Source organism: Microcaecilia unicolor, chromosome 11, assembly GCF_901765095.1.
Source record: "Microcaecilia unicolor chromosome 11, aMicUni1.1, whole genome shotgun sequence".
In the NCBI taxonomy this organism is placed as follows: Eukaryota; Metazoa; Chordata; class Amphibia; order Gymnophiona; family Siphonopidae; genus Microcaecilia; species Microcaecilia unicolor.
The window spans coordinates 72,179,629-72,197,526 of record NC_044041.1 but is presented as its reverse complement, the minus strand read 5'-3'; the positions used below and the strand labels follow the sequence as shown (position 1 = coordinate 72,197,526).

Genomic DNA, 17,898 nt, shown 5'->3' with positions numbered 1-17,898 from the left:
AACATATTTAGAAAAGTGTGAATACCAGAAGAGATTTATCAGGGCCATGGCAAAGCTCATTTTTCTTGTAACTTTTTTCTGTCTTGCTCTTTAGGGGTGTGTGTGTGTGTGTGTGTGTATATATATATATATATATATATATATATATATATATATATACACACACATATATATATATATATATATATATATATATATATATATATACATATACATATACACACACACACACACACAGCACAATGTATTTTCCTTGCAGCGACAGGAGGAACATTCTCACCACTCAAAGTACTTAAAGGGTGGTCTATTTAGGTGTCATGTAGAAAGTAGAGGGAAGTATAAAACCTGGGTGTAGGGAGATGCCAGGGTTCTCCTTCTTATAAGTCCAGTAAAGTTGTAACAGAAAGTGTGATGGGTTTCCCACCCAGGAGTCCCTCCAATCCTGGTCATCTAATTCAGAAACCAAGGAGAAAGGAAGTGCCAGGAGTGGGGTCTGTTTTCCCACAGGAGAGGAGTGTGGAGAGAAAGAACATGCTGGCTGTATCAACTAAGGCTGGTGCTGGGCTGGCTTGTATGGTCTGAGTGCCGCATATAGCTTCAATGGAAACTCCAGTAACTTGGAACATGAGGACAGTGCTGGGCAGACTTTTATGGTCTGTGTCCCGCAAAGGACAAGACAGATTTGGATAGGATTTGATGGCAACTGCAGTCCTTGGAACATAAGGCCAGAGCCAAGTGGACTTCTACGGTCTACATCCCAGAAACAACAAAGACCATGATCAAGAATATAAGATCACATTCATTGTTGATTTAATCTAGAACTGATAATGAATGTGATGGTTGGGCAGACTGGGTGGACCATTCGCGTCTTTATCTGCCGTCACTTACTATGTAAAAGCCTGAGCCACCACAGAACCCTGATGCCCGTTAACTTTCCAAATTTAATTCACAGTTTTTACCCTGCTCTACAGTATTATCATCTAGGCGGTTTGCATTCTAAACTAAATATAAAAACAGAGGGTAAGTGCCTGAAAAATACAACACAGTGAGGAAAGGGGGTCAGAATTATAATGTTTAATAGAAAAACAAGGGATGGGTTACACAGAAGGGCACTCTATTGCTCTGCAGGTCTCACACAGACGATGCCTTATGTATATGCGTCTAGAAAAAGAGGGGTCTTCAAGTCTATCTTAAATTGAGTCACGGATGTCTGGAGATGCATATGAATTCCACAAAAGTGAGCCTTGTACTGAAAAGATACATTCTCAGTTATGTTCATGAAGTATTTCTTTATGACTAGGTATATGTAAATGATTTTGATTAAGGGATCTAAGAGGCAGGGACATAGCGAATTAAAGGGCAATTAAGATAAAGGGGGCTCTTCTGTTTGTAGGGTAGAGGAGGAAAAAGAAGAGATCAACAAGGAGGATCTCGTCCAAAGAGAGAAGTAAAGAAAGCAAATCCACAGCTAGCTGCACATTCGGTACAGGGAGAGGCAACAAAAGTACATGCTAAGACCTGATATGATAGGAGTTAGGACCTAAGTCTTGGATGCATCCTACTTGCCCAGTCCAATGAGGTTGTGCTTGTGGTGATGAGAGGAGGAGAGAGTCCCAAGGATAAAGAGAAGAGACTTTGACCAGTGTGGAGTGACATTAACAAGGAGCAAGGAGAGGGCATAGTGCAAGCCCTACAATTTATAAGAATAGAGTCTGATGAGGAGAAGATCACAAGCTGCCAGATGTCTGTAATATTTGAGAGGCAATTACGGAGCAGCAGAAAGGGTGCAATACCTATCCAGGTGGAGAGACAAGATTGCAGGAGTGACAGCACACTACAGAGACCATGGAACACTAATATTGTGAGCAAGTCAAAGGCTTGCTCCTGTCACTTTACTTTGTTTTTAGGGACTAAATGCCTTATTGTTTTCATTTTTGTACAATTTCAATCACCTGGGGAGGGCCCAATAAATTAGTATTTTTATACAATCCCTACCAGCCTCGCCTAATGACTTTTCCAGTGTGGGTTGCATATGCCTGTTCAGAGCCTTACAGAGAATATTCAGCCAGCTGCCAGGGACCCTTTATACCTCATCTGTCAACATCTACCCCCTTGGGGTCATGCTCAGTGCCAACTCATCACAGACACAGCTCCATTTGTTTTCTTGCTTTTTTATTTTGGGGTTTTAAATTACTTTTTTGCCTCTCCTTTTGTGTGTGGGCGGGCAGGCAACAGCCCCCAGACCCTCTACTGCAGAGATTTCACCTCACTAATGGCAGGTAGACACTGATTTTTAGGTGACCTGGAAACATTTCATCCCTGCCCTTAGCCAGCACTCTGGCCCACAAAAAATTTGGGCAATTACAAGCCCATCAACCTTTTCACCATCTGTTCATAAGGATAACAACCAGTACTACTCTTTAATATGGTTATTTCATCATCCCCACTCCCAGCACATTTTACACAATTCTTCCTTCCTTCACTGCTCCCAGTCCCTCTTACAACTATGCTAAACTTCAGGATGATAGCAAGGAATAGATCACACGAGGTGTGGAGGTGCACTAGATCCCAACGAAAGAAGTCCAATGGAACAGCAGAGAAGGAGTGGGGAAGGTGGGCTCTTTCCAAATGCAGAGACGGACGTATGATTAGAAACAGTTTATTGGTAACATCAAACAAATATATGACTCAACAGAGTTGTGTTTTGGCACCTTAGCACCTTCTTCAGGAGTCTTATGAAGGCCTATGATGTTAAAATCCAGCTAAATATATAGTGCAAGTGGGACCACAGTCCAGATTGAGTAACTTCTGCATATTCTACTCGCAGAAGTTACTCAATCTGGATTGTGAACTGTGGTCCCACTTGCACTATATATTTAGCTGGATTTTAACATCATAGTCCTTCATAAGACTCCTGAAGAAGGAGCTACAGCACCGAAACACAGCTGTGTCGAGCCATATATTTGTTTGAAGTTACCAATAAACTATTTCTAATCATACGTCCGTCTCTGCGTTTGGAATGCACTGCCAAAAGTCGTAAAAACAACGTATGACCACCTAAATTTCTGGAAATCACTAAAAACAAACCTGTTCAAAAAGGCATACCCCACCGACCCAACATAGACTGAACATCTGCAACACAACGAAACCAAAGCTCGTAATGGACACAACTCTTCCTCTCTAAGATCCCCTAATGTATCTGTCACACATTAACCTTATTCTACCACAACATCACCTTGTATTTGTTCATACCAGAATTGGCAAACGCCAATACGGTACTATGTAAGCCACATTGAGCCTGCAAATAGGTGGGAAAATGTGGGATACAAATGTAACAAATAAATACCTTCCCCAATCCTTCTTTGCTGTTCCATTAAACTTCAGGATGATCCCACTGCAACAGTCAATGCCTCCATCATAATATCCCTAGGAGCCTTTTCCTTGACATCAACATGGCCTCTCCACCTTTAGAGCAAAGCAAAAACCACTAATGCCATCCCAACTTGTGCCTGAACCAAAATCATGTCTATAGCCTGACCTATCCCATTCAAGAGCAGAAGATAAATAAAAACTAATAAATACAATCAAAACAAAAATATAAAGTAGACCAATAAATAAGCATCACATTAATACATTTTGACTAGTTTACTCCTCTGCACATATAAAGAGGAGTTTATACTATGTTAGTAATCACCATTTCACCCCTTCCTCAGTAGTGAGTCATTAAAGTGTCACCTACAGACCCTACTTTCCAACATTACACTGCAGGGATGGATTTATTTTATTTAAAATAATGTGTGGCCCACTAAAGTCCGAACATACCTAATCATTTCCATAAAACATATAAACTAACAATACCTGTAATCCTGCCCCAAATCAGCTTTTTCAGTAAACCTTACTTTCAAACATTCCTTGTTCAAAAAACCCCAACAAAACTGCCCTCCATGACATTCATGCTCCCCACCCCATTAACACAGCCTTCCCTTATGCCATTGGCCCTCTCTGTATAATGAAATAGCCCTCCCTCCAATCCTTCCCTTATGCCATAGCCCCCTCTCCCTTCCTATAACACTGTCCTCCCTCAAGCTTTATCCCAGCCCCCTCCTTTCCTATAAGTCTTCCCCTTGCCTTACCCCAGCCCTTCTCCCTCCCCATATGTGATTCTCCCCTATGGCATGCCACCTCCCCCATAGCATACCTTTTCTCCTGCCTCCACTCCGCTATTCCTCTCCCCCCAGGCCTTACACTCTTCTCCCTCCCTACATCCCCATGATACGGCGGCCACCCCCCAACAGGGTCCTCTCGTGGGCCTTGAACCTCTCCCTCTCTTCCTGTAACACGGCCCTCCTCAGGCAAGCCTTACCTCCCTATAACACAACCCTCCCCTTACCTTACCCCCACCCTCTTTCCCACGGTCCCCTCCCCCACCCCATGCAAACAATGGCTCCCTCGGGCGGCCAACCCAACTCCGGACATCGCTGTCTCGGGCGGGAAGCGGCCAGACTCACCGAGCGCGCTCTGGGCGCCGGTGCACGCGCCGCTTGGGCTCCAGCTCGCCGTTACCGCCAGAGCCCCACCGCCGCCGCCGCGCGGGCAAAGAAATCAATGAACGCGCGCCAGCTCCACGTGGGTCCTGGCTCGTGCTGGCAGCGCCTGGGCCAACCCGCCAATCCAGGCATAGCACCAGCAGCTCGCCCCACGTGGGCGAGTAGCTGTGTGCTCTCATTGGACAATTCGGCTTGAGCGAGAGTCCGAGCTGTCAGTCATTGTAGGGGGCCTGTGTTAACCCTTGAAGGAACGGAGCTCGCTAGGTGTTATTTAGCCCTGCAAGAATTTTCCGGGGAGGTTTGAGCAGGAAAATAGCAAAAAAAAAAAAAAAAGACAGCTGTAAGGTTTGTAGGCGGGGCCGCGTTTGCAGCTTTCTCCAAAGTGAAGGGCTACTACTTATTTTCTTTTGGGGTGGGGAGGGAAAGAGAAACCCAGAGAACGTTTGTTGGCATGCAAAACGGTTACACACAAGCTATAATCATTGTTGAATTCAAACAGGGATGTTTTTAAATAATTCTAAACTTATTTTTAGATAATGATACCAGGTTTGGATTTTTTTTTTAATTTCTAAACTCCTAGGTATTCACCTCTAGGAAAACGAGCATGGGTCGCAAATGGAGTTAATCTAACCTCTTTAGGACCAAACGATTGAAGACGAAGAAGCTTAGATTTGCCCCCCTCCCCTCCTCCTCATCGCCAGCTGAAGCTCCTTGAGAGGGCTAATGGACGATTGTGAGGCCACTCCAGGCGCTTTGCCTGCTGACAAACAGTGCAGTAGCTCTGACCCAGAGCCCAGTGGAGATGCCCCTACCCTCCCTCTGATTAGTATTCTGGTGGGATGGGTGCCAGGGCAGACGACCAATCAGGCGTGGACAAGCTATTTATTGCAAAAGCAATTTGGTGCTGTTGAAAGGAGAGGGGTTTGCTGAACCGGTAATGAGGGCTGGAGGAGCTCGGGCTCAGCAGCAGTAATCAGCCTGTCAATGCTTTTTAATGAACATAGGCTCTTGGCGGCCCTCTGCAAACATGGCAACACTTCTAATGAAAGGGGGGGGGGGGTTGCTCTTTTCATTTCTTTCTAATCCTTCCCCCCCCCCCCCCCCCCCCATTTACACACTGAAGGACTGCTTCTTCAGGAAACGAAGGCTCCTGTTTGCTCAGGTGCCTATGGGGTTTCTTGGTGCCGAGCCCCCTGCCTGTTTCCTGCTGTTCAGCCTGAATTTCCCATGCGTTTGCCTGGTTCAAACAAGAGGCATTCAGTAGCAGCCTCAGACCCCACACTCTGGTATACGAGCATCTTGGATTAAGATACTTTGACATTCATTCCATCAGTAGAGCAAAGAGAAAGTGAAATCAGACATATCAAACTTTCAAAATTAAAGGGCTCCACAGAACTGTTTTACCCAGGGTAAAGGTCACTACTGAGGCATTTCCTTTCTAGTTTCCTCCAGGATAAAGGGAAATAGCTTTCCAAGGGAAGAGAATGTGCAGGGTCCAGCGGTAAGGAAGCAGTCTTGCATCAGCACTAGAACCATTTCCAGCTGTGGGCCTGGTCACCTGAATGTATTCTGGCCTGAGCCATGGTAAGAAATGGTGCCTGCTGCAGGTGTGTGAGAGCCTTATTCAACCTCCATCAGACTGTGATTCTTACTTCTCATTCATGTAAGAGCTGCCATTTCAAGCGGCAAGACTATGGATTATGATTACATCTATTTTTCAGTCTTCTCAGTCTTACATCGATTTTAGGAAAATATTAAAACTTTGTTTCAGAAATATGTATCCCATCCTAAATGCTGATGAATCTTTCATTAACTGTACTTCATTCTAGTTAAATATATATTTTCCCCCAATTGTTGAATCTATTATTAACCATTCTTCTTCCCAGTTTAATGAAACTGGTCTCTTATAAATTGTAACCCGCTTAGAACTGTGAGATAATAGCAGGATAGAAAACTGATTTACCATTTCTGCCCACTCCTATGATCTGGTGGCAGCTTTGGCAAAGTATACAATACGATACCGATCATTTTCAAGACCATTATAACCTTCCAAGATCTCCACTCTTCCCCTTTTCTTATTCAAATACCTCATTCTGTATTCTCCGACCCCATATTCTCCATTCTTTCCAGCAGCAGCTCTTTCTAGTAGTATCTTCCTACCACCAAATGCACTCACACGCTGCTAGAACGTCATCCTTTTCAGTCATTTCTCCTACCCTTTGGAATAATATTCCTCTCTGCTTGCCAACAGAACTTTCATTCTTAAGGTTTAAAGCTGTCCTTAAAGCCCACTTTTTTTTTTTATCTAAAGCATTTCTTCTTAAAACCACATGATGTTTGTCCCTTTGCTACCCTGTTGCAGCAAAAGTTCCCCTTTTCATTGTCCTTTTTTCATACCCTTTCTCACTTTTTTTTATCCCTTCCCTTGATTAAATGTAATTTTTTCCTGTTTAGATTGATATTGACTTCCCTATGTAATCCTATTTGCCCTTTCCACCTTCCCAATTTCTACTCTCATAATTTTATGAATTGTAAACTGCTTAATTTATTTTATTTGTGGTATGTTAAATAAAATTGTGAACTATATTACAGGTGACAATGATTTTCTGAAAGATCTCAATCTGGAAACTTTTAAAAGTTGCTTTATTTTCCCCATTCCAGTTGGAGTGAGAGGGGGAATCCCTATGAGTGTGGGCAGGAGAATGATGTGGGCCACTAGGGCCATGGCCTGACCAACCTTTGTCTCACACAGCTTCAGCAATGAGGGAGCTTGAGAGGGCAGAGGTGGGGATATTCTGGTATTACTGTTCGAGAAGTAGTAATTTTCTCAAAGAAAACAAGTGACTGGGAATAAAACCAAACCTTACTTGGCTGCTGAAACTGGTTAGTTCACAGCCAGGTGAATTATTGTGCAGTGCTCTGTACATTGGTGCTGTAAGTTATTACCTTCTGCCCAACCAAAGATAAGAGAGAGGGAAGGCTGGCCAAGCACATATGGCCAGCTGTAGTTGAGTATTTCCTTTATAGTTTTTAATATAGGGAGACATTTTCCATAAAGCAGTTATAATTTCACTATAAAGTTCACCATTAGTCCATAATTTATCTTTTCCAATTATATGTTTTATATATATATATATATTGATTTGATAAAGTTGGTACATATGCACACATATAAACATATATGATTGATATTTTTAAGGAATTCATAATCAGGGGTTGTCTTAATTGAGACAAGATTGGGTTATATGTTGAGAATGTTGATTGTTTATGTGGATATTAACTATCAATTTTTTATTGGAATCTACCCACATTGTTGATTGACAGAATATGAATAAAAAGAGTAAATAATGCAGTAAAAGGTCTGGTTTTCCTGTAGGAACTGCATATGACCATTGAGAAAGGGATCTGGGATAAGAGTTTGCTTGAAGTGTCAGCAGAAAAAATATATTTGCTAATATCTGTAGGTTGCCAATGGGATAGGATGTAATGTTATACTGTGGATTAAAAACTGTTTAAAAGATAGAAAACAGAGAGTAGGGTTAAATGGTCAGTATTCTCAATGGAGAAGGGTAGATAGTGGGATTCTGCAGGGGTCTGTGCTGGGACCACTGCTTTTTAAACATATTTATAAATGATCTAGAAATGGGAGTAACTAGTGAGGTAATTAAATTTGCAGACGACACAAAGTTATTCAAAGTTGTTACATCACAAGAGGATTGTGAAAAATTACAAGAGGACCTTATGAGACTGGGAGATTGGGCATCCAAATGGCAGATGACGTTTAATGTGAGCAAGTACAAAGTGATGCATGTGGGAAAGAGGAACCCAAACTATGTGATACAAGGTTCCACATTAGGAGTCACTGACCAGGAAAGTGATCTAGGTGTCATTGTTGATGATACGTTGAAACCAGTGGTGTGCTGGTAAATTTTTAACAACAGGCTCTCTCCCCGGTCCACCTCGGCGCCCCCCCAAAATTGCAGAGCTGGCTATAGCCGGGGGGGTGGGGGCAATGCATTACTCTCTCCAGGAAAAAAAAATTAAATGATCCCAGGTTCCAATCTAATTCATGTTTAATGTGGGATAAAATGCCATAAATAAGTAAATAAATATAAACTTTTAATGTTGAGCACCTGATTTTCAAAGTGAACATATTCCAATCACTATAATGAAAATAAAATGATTTTTTTTTTCTACCTTTGTTGTCTGGTGACTGTTTTTCTGATCATGCTGGCCCAGTATCCGATTCTGCTGCTATCTGTCCTCTTAACTCCGCTTCCAGGGCTTCCTTTCCATTTCTTTCTTTCTTCCTTTCTGGTCCTCAGCTTCTGCCTATTTTCTTCATCCATGTGCAGTTTTTCTCCTCTCTTCCTTTTCCCTCATCTCATCTCCTTCCTCACTCTTCTCTCCCCTCCTCTCCCCTGCTGTCCATCCACCCATGTCCAGTGACCCTCCTGTCCCCTGCCCTGCCTGCACCTATACTCAGCGATCCTCCTGTCCCCTGCCCTGCATGCACCCATTTCCAGCAGTGACCCTCCTCGCCCCTGCCCTCCATCCACCTATGTCCAGCAGTGACCCTCCTCTCCCCTGCCCTGCATGCACCTATAGCGACTCTTCTCTCCCCTCCCCTCCATTCACAAATGCCCAGCGACTCCCTTCTCTCCCCTGCCACCCCCTCCCGAGTTCGGCGAATTCAACTCCCTCCCTCCGGATCCGGTCCCTTACGTCAGCGACCACGAATTCTTCGGGGTCGCTGCAAGCGCTGACTCTCCCCCGCTGGTGCTGCAGGTTCATGATTCAAAATGGCTGCCGAGACTTACAAGGGCGGCCTCCAAGACTTCGGCAGAAGTCTCGCGAGGCCGCCTCTGGAAGTCTTGGCGGCCATTTTTTAAATGCGAACCTGCAGCGCCAGCGTGGGAGAGTGAGCGCTTGCAGCGACCCTGAAGAATTCATGAAGTCGCTGATGTAAGGGACCGGATTGGGAGGGAGGAAGAGAGCCGGCTCACGCAATTCAACAACCGGCTCGCAAGAGCCGAGCAAAGTTAACAACCGGCTCTTGCGAGCCGGTGCGAGCCGGCTTCAGCACACCACTGGTTGAAACCCTCTGCTCAGTGTGCTGCAGCGGCTAGGAAAGCAAATAGAATGTTAGCTATTATTAGGAAAGGATTGGAAAACAAAAATGAGAACATTATAATGCCTTTGTATTGCTCTGTGGTGTGACCGAACCTGCAATAGTTTGCAATTCTGGTCACTGTGTCTCAAAAAAATATATAGTGGGATTAGAAAAGGTACAGAGAAGGGCGAGGAGAATGATAATGGGGATGGGATGATTTCCCTATGAGGAAAGACTAAAGCAGCTAGAGAAAAGATGACTGAGGGGGAGATATGATAGAGGTCATAAAATAATGAGTGGAGTGGAACTGATAGACGTGAATTGTTTGTTCTTTCCAAAAATACTAGTACTAGGGGGTACGCAATGAAGCTACAAAGTAGTGAATTTAAAACAAATTGGAGAAAATATTTCTTCACTCAACATGTAATTAAACTGTGGAATTCGTTGTCAGAGAATGTGGTGAAAGCAGTTAGCTTTGTGGGGTTTAAAAAAGGTTTGGATAATGTCCAAAAGAAAAGTCTGTAAGCCATTATTTGATTTTCCCCAAGTCGATCCACTGCTTATTTCTAGGATAAGCAGCATAAAATGTATTGTACTGTTTTGGGATCTTGCCAGGTACTTGTAAGCTGCATTGGCCACTTTTGGAAACAAGATGCTGGGCGTAATTGACCTTCGTTCCGTCCCAGTATGGTAACGCTTATGTTCTTAGACTTGATTTGATTTATTGTCTTAATTGGAGTATTTTTAATGGTCTTTTCTATACTTATTTTCTGATTTTATTTTATATTTGCCTTTTTAAGCTTGTAAACAACACTTTTGATGTTTCTGATTAAAGGCAGTATATATGAATAAACCTAAAACTAATGTGACCGAGGGGGAGCCCCCCTTTGCCTGGAGATTGTGGGGAGGGGCACTTGGGGGGGGGGGGTTAAAGGAGGACATGGAGCTCAAATGGCAGTGAGTGGGGATGGATTTGAATCCTGTGCTCATTGATCAGGTGGGGGAGGTAATAAAGAAGCATGAGAGAGTGGGTCAACTATGAATGTGACAGAGTTTGGTAGCTGGTTGCCTATCCAAGGTGATCCCCAACCATCCTCCCAGGGAGGTGCAAAAGTGATGAGTAGATTATTCTGCATTGTGCAAAAAATAGTTTGTATCGTAGTTTGTTTGAAAGTTGTTACTTGTCAGAGCAGGGGCAAAAAACCTGAGCCAGTGGGAGAGAAAAATATGGTGAATTAAAGATAGATGCTTAACCAGGAGTGCCACTGGTACTGTAAGAGTGCAGTAGTGATGTTTGATGGTCATCCCTTGGATGTCTCTGGGATGGTAGAGGTGTCCAGGGGTGGGATGTGAGGACCTTTAACAGTTTTGAGACCCTAGGGAGCCAAGGATTAGCCATGCTGGGTTAGTAGCCAGCTTTAACTGTCATTCCAGATGGAAAGGAAGGAGAGTGGAGGAGGAAGGTCCCATGCATAGGGTAATGCCTGGGTCTGCATATTCTCAAAGAAAACAGTGGTCTGACTTTGATCCCAATAGTCTGTCTCATTATGATGTGTGAGTGTGTGTATGTGTAGGAGGGGAGGTGGGGGTTAGCCTTGGGAGTCTGACCCTCTTCTCTCTGTCCTTCAACTGCCTATGTTATTCCTCTTCCTCTACCCCTATGCTATTGAAGAATAAACAGACTGAGGGACAAAACCAAGAAATTAACAACTCTGTCTGGTCCCTTAGCCTGAGGAGGGAAGAGTTTGGGAGCTGCCCAGGGTGGAGATGGCCTGCTATACTGACATCTTTAGGTGACTGGCCAGGCCTAAGTGTGGAGTGGAGCCTGACAAGAGCCCTGCTCCCTGCATTTGGGGGTAGAGACCCCCAGCTGATATGAGAGGTTTGCACAGTAGGATTCCAGGGGTGACCTCTCCCTTTAATACAAGCCAGGACTATATATCACATTATACAGGGACCATTTTCACTAGGCTTTTACCTGTACAGGTAGAGGGCTTCTGAACTCAAAGGTGTGACTTGTATAACACTGAAAAAGTGTCCCGTTTCACTTAAACATGGTATTGCTGATTCTTAAAATCTTGTAACTCACTATTCTGCAGCCATGGGGATATACAGAAAAATTACCAGTGGCTTTACACACCATTAGGTCTGATTGGTTCATGGACCACATCAACTATGTCACAAACATTTCATGAGGCAATTGGAATCCATGTGTGATGTCACTGTTGATGCTGTTGCCAACATGAGAATTGGCAGTGATGAAGGCAGTGAGCTTAAAATGGTTTAATAACTAAAGAAGTATATCAATGCAAAAAAACTTACACAATATTTCTCTGTGGGAAGGATCCTTGCTGCTCTTTTATAGTTGGGCTTCAGTCAGGGCTCATTTTGGGGTAACAAGTGAGGCAGCACAAGAAAGGGCTCCTTGGCAAGTTGAGTAAGTGATGACACTTAGACAGAGCTTCATGGTGCCTGGCCCAGTGGGACTTACTTTTTCTGCTCTGGACCACAGTGAATACCAGGAAGCAAAATCAGTTATACAATGGTATACTGGGAGACCTTGTGACCCCAGCAATTGGACTGCAGTGCTAGAAATTCAGGTTCACATTCCACTATCCTCTCCCCATAGGATCACCACCTCACTCAGGTTAACCTGCACAAGCTGATTAAGCCCTAGGTCTGCTCTATTTCATGCACTGAATTGTAATTTCTATTTTTCCTAGTGAAACCAAAACCACAATATCAGGCATTGAATAGGATAAGACCTGGACTGGATCAGCATCTTCTGATGACCCAAGATGAGATGAGGTGGTGACTCTAGAGGCAGGACAGCTGCTGGCACCATAGTGGACATTGCTCTTGATATCTTTCTCTGTACACTTCATGTTGTTTTTATCCTTGTTTTGGGTTTGTTACTTTAAATAGAAGCTGGGTATAGAACCGGAGCTGGAGCTCTTCATTTAGGATAATTCTGGAGGCACCCCAGCCAGTCAGGTTTTCAGGATACCCACAAGAAATATTCATGATAGAGATTTGCATGCACTACCTCCACCGAACGCAAATTTCTCTCATGAATATTCATTATAGGTATCCTGAAAACCTTGGCTTGGGGGCCTCCAGGACCATGTTTGGGAACCATTGGGATAATTTGAATTGCTGATTATACCAGGGTTGCTGTACTCTGCATCAGTTAACAGTGAAGCTTCAGCAGAGAAACTGAAGGTACAAGCTTTGCAAACTCTTGTGTGATGTATCTCCATATAACACTGCAGAGAGACTCGCAGCAGCCCTTAAAGGGAGTAATTCATCACAGACAGAGCTCTCAACTGGCTCTCCTGTGGGGTTATTCATGGTGCCAATGCAGGCTCTGCTGTGAGGAAGTTCACGTGGCTGGCTTCGGCAGGGTTAAGAGTGCACGTGTAATGTGTATACGGAGGGCTTGTGGTCAGATTGGTCTTGGAGACTTTGAAATGTCAAGTCATGTTCTGGTATGACCTGTTTGCATTAGGGGCCATGAGCACTCTTGTTTGGTCTTTTAAACATTATCAAGAGATTCAATAGATGTGTGAAGAATCAGTATTAGTGATTGTACAACATCTGGAAATGTCATCACTCGATCAGGACTCCTAGCAGTTTGGATGGCATAGTGGTGTGCAGGATAAAAATGAAGGCCATTGGACCTTGTACTTATTTGTTGTGCTGCCAGGGTGGTTTACTTCCTTTCTGCAGGGTCCTCACCTGAATCAGGCAGAGCTGAACACCCAGCCCAGGCACACTCCATGGTACCAGTCACTGCAGTGCAGGCAGGTGCACTGAACACAGGAACTCACTTGTGTTATGGAGAAGTGAAGTCTCCTGCCCAGCAGCAGGAAAAAAAACTGCTCTCACACTGCCATCTGATGGCAAGGGGAAAGCTGCTGTTTTACTGGAAAACAGCACAGCAGGAATCTCATTTTGCAGATGTGAAGCTCTGGCTAAGGTCCAAGGAATGCTTTTCCAGCTTGTACTGTTATTCCATGGGACAGTTCTTCATATCCACAGAAGGAAGGCATTGTCTGCCTACAGCAAACTCGGTCTTATGCGAGTTCAGTTACAAGGGGCATTGCTTGGCCATTACCACACTAGCCTTCTGCCTAGCATGTATTTTCAGGATAAATGTTAGGCACTGAACTGGACTGATCTCATGGCAAGTGACAGCTGAGATGTGTGTCAGGGAAATGTGCCCACACCGACAGCCAAATGTGTGTTTTAGACATTTTTTAAATTGTATTTTTGGTCTGTCAGTTTCCTGCTCATTCAGAACTGGGGCTCAGCTCTAATGCCATGAGTCGTCTTTGGAAATAGGCATTTGTTTTCTCCTGTGTTTATAGCTTTCTCTAGCCCAGTCATGGCAGTGATAGTCCTTGGCTGAGAATCAATGACTGTGCCTTGATCTGGAATCCAGCCATTAGGGGTCAGCATGGAGTAATGGCTGAGATTCCTTCCTGCCATCTGTTATGAGTGTAGCCTGTGCAGCATCCTCAGCATTGGTTAGCCTGGGGAGTAGAGATTTGGCCTGGGAGCTGGACCTATGGTCTTCCACACATGTGCACTGCCACTGTTTCAGTAGGCCAGTCCTCCTTGTAGCATTTTAATGAAGATTAAAAATGAAAAGCTGCAAATTTTGGGCTGGTTGCCAACCCATCCTTCACAGCTGCTCCCTACTCATTCCATACAGAGGATCATCAGGTAGCAGAGAGATGAGGAGTAGTCTTATAAATGAGAGCTTCACTGACAAGTGTGGACAGAGCCTGCAGTAGAACTCTTGGGGAAAGGCTGATAGCTTAGCAGTACCACTGTGTGCTGCTGTGCTAGATACTTAGGTTTGATTGTGGACACCAGCTCTTTGGGCCAGCAAGCGCTGTGCCTGCTGCAGAGGCAGTGATCTCAGCCCCCAGGATTGAGGGAATCTTAACCATCAACCAAACTGGATGCCTAAGAGCACACCTGGGCCAAAGTCTGCTTGCAATGGCTGGACTGGAGAGGCTTCTGTCATTTTAAATTTTTTTCTGAACAATATGCCTAAGGCACTCAGCTCAGCCCCCACTATCAGTGCTGTGATAGGGTGTGGAAGGCTCAAGGAAAGGAGATGAACATTTTGATAAATAGAGCTCTGCACCCTCCTTTGCGATGACCAGCCTAAGTGCTCTGCTATTATTATTTTTTTATTTTTTTATTACAGTTGTACCCCAATTTGCAGGCTCAATGTGGCTTACATATTACCGTAAAGGCGTTCTCCAGTCAGTTGATAACAAATACAAGGTTGTATTGTGGTCGAATGAGGTAGGTGTTTGTCAGGCATCATGAAGGTCGAAGGGAATGAAGATTGTATATTGTCCAGGTTCTTTGCTTCTTTGTGCTCCATCATGCCAGGCTGCAGCCACTACCCCCCTCCCCCCAGTGCTGCTGTACAGGAAAAGGTTGCCGGGGGGGGGGGGGGAAATATCTGGGGAGGGACTGGTACTTTCAGATGTGTTGCATCCATGGTAGCAGTAAGCTTGGATCTGTCCTACATGCAGGGGAAAGAAACAGAGACAAAGCAGCAAGAGAGTGAGGAAACCTGGGACCCTCTGAGCCTGGCAGCAAGAAACCAGGAGAAAGCAATCACCCACCCCCTCCATCTTCATTGCCACAATAAAAGGGGAGGGGGGAACAAACATTCCAGACCTTGGGCTGTCTTCTCTCCAGTACCTTTATAGCTTCCAAAATCACTTCTAATCACAACACTCTTAGCCCACCCCATGCCACTGTATCCATCAAAGCACATAGCAATACAACACATTGCAAAACAAACAAAAAAAAGGGCAAACTGACAGTTGGGACAATATGGCCCACATCAGTAGGGGGCCCACTCCCCTAGCCTCTGACATAATCATCTTTGACAGATAGGGGCTTTTGACCCTTCTTGCCCGAGGGCCCAGATCACTGTCAGTCCGCCCCTGCATGCAACACCGCAAACCATATACCAGTACAGCAATACACAGCATACAACACCAACCAGAGCCAGCCTAAATATGAGGCAAATTAGGCTGTTGCCTAGGGCACCAGCTGCTGTAAAAAAAACCCCCAGTTTGTGACAGCATAGAAACTAAACGTCTCATTAGTGCAGGAAGAATCAGTTTTCAAATAACCCATCTGCCTTTGTAAATGGCTGACCCCTAGTGGCAGGATTCTAGATTGACTCTCAGCCAAGGATAGCACTGCTGGGCTAGAGAAAACTATAAACACAGAAGAAAACAATCCCTATTTGCAAATGACGACTCATTGTACTAGATATGAGTCCCAGTTCTGACTGAGCAGGAGACTGTCAGACCAAAAATACAATGGAAATTGCCCTTATTATGCAAAAGATATGAAACATTGTTTTACAAGTATAAAGTATGATGTCTAAATATTCTCTCTAGGATTGTTCTGGGAGGAATGGTGATGGGGTGAAGATGGGTTGGAATGGAGGGGGGGTTGCTAAAAGTTAATTGAGAGGGACTGCAAAACTGAAGTTTCATGCCCTTGCACTGCCTTTAAACTAACCTAGCACACAATAGAATAACCTGACACAACACAGCAAACTGGTCGCCATGCAAATCTCTGTCATGCATATTCATTTAAAGTATCCTGAAAACCTGACACAAAACATCACAACACAATACAAAGGACAACAGAACAAAACGAGTACTACAACAATGCAGAACAGAAAAGCAAAACATAATACATCCCAATACAACACAACACAGCAAAATACACCTGGAAAACTGCAACGATATGGCAGTGCAGGATTGAGAGCACAGGTTGACTCTGGGCTTTTTCTTATACCCCCTCTCTCAGTTACCTCTCCCTCTAATCCTCAGTCCTACTCTTGTGTTTTTGTCTGCCAAGACACATGAAGCTGTCAATTATTTCCAGCAGAGGAAATCCTTGTCTGCAGAAACTTCTCTGGAAATCAACCTCTTTTCAGCAGCTGCCCAGATGTTTCCAGATTCTGGGAGGGGGGGGGGGCAGCTGCAACAGTAGAGGCTTTAATCAACTCAGCCTCTGACAGCTCCCTTACAGTGCTCTGTGCCTTCCTGGGCTTAAAGAAGCTTCACTAGTTTAGATTTTTAAACCTTTCACTGAAGTGGTGTTGTAGTGCTGTTTGTCACTAGGTTTAGTCTTCCTAACTCTCTGCAGGTCATGTATTCTTTGTGGCTTACAGTTTCCACATGTTGCTTATCCTCAGAGATCACTGCCTTCATTTTATGCCTTCTTTATGTATTAAAAAAAATATTTGTGCGTTACTGTCTTGTAGACTGCAAAAAGAAACTAAAGCCAAATTCTTGAGTGAACAAAATGTTCATAAAGTCAGGGAGTCTTCTGTTATCAACATCTCACTGACATAGATATGTTTGTTTCTTTGTACCCATTTCTTATGTGAGCACTTTTGTCTTATAACATAATAAAAATATTTAAAATGTGGATGTTGCATTATCAGAGTACACAAAAATGTACAGATGAGTCACATGGTACAATGCCCTTTCTCCAGAGAACTTAAGATCTTTGTTTTTGCACTGGGAGGTGACTTGCTTAAAGTCCTCAGGCTCACACCTCCATGCTGGGACCCCATTTCTGGCTGAAAAGAGGACATGAAGTCCCTTTAAAGGATAGGAGGTGTCTGCTATAAGATCTGGAGTGCAGGTTGGTTTTCAGGCTCTAAGAAAATGTTCTGGCATCAGTATTTGGAAGCATCCCACTCTGTGTAAGGGAAGAAACACCTTTACTCTTATGCCACCTAACAGATGAAGCAGGAAAGCCTCTCAAACAGAATCCCAACACTGGAGTATAGCATGAAGATACCAAACATGCCATCAGAGATGCACTGGGCCAAGTCTGACATTTGTTTTCCTACAGCATTACAAGCCTCAGGATACCTTCATATTGAACAGCTAGGCCAGGGCGCAGGTGTTATTGTCTGGCACAAAGGCCTCCTCTTTACTGCAGTTTGGCACAGGGCTTGGTCTGAGGAACGTGCTTGGTATGTGCGCAGAAAAGTTTCACGGTAAGCGCCGTTCTTGTGAGCATGCGCCAGGCAGCAAACCCAACCATCCAGCACACACTGGCGCTGCTCTTCTGTGCCCTTAACTATCAGCTTTTCAAAATGTTGTTTTACTTGGAAGGCTTATAATTGAGCATAGAAAATAGACCCCAATGTGTGCTTTCACTTTCAGG

At 44.1% G+C, this 17,898-nt stretch overlaps 1 protein-coding gene across 2 annotated transcripts in view; it reads right to left on the bottom strand.

Annotated features, from left to right (window-relative positions):
• Positions 1-5,262, bottom strand: part of LOC115479671 (transducin-like enhancer protein 1) — a 39,697-nt gene extending 34,435 nt beyond the window's left edge. The window contains exon 1 of one of the 2 annotated variants that reach the window (XM_030217746.1): positions 5,179-5,262. The gene's annotated coding sequence lies outside the window, so the exon portion shown is untranslated. Of the gene's footprint in view, positions 1-4,508; positions 4,659-5,178 lie in introns of those variants that run through there. The other variant, XM_030217745.1, reaches the window with a different exon arrangement.
• Between the last annotated feature and the right edge of the window lie 12,636 nt (positions 5,263-17,898).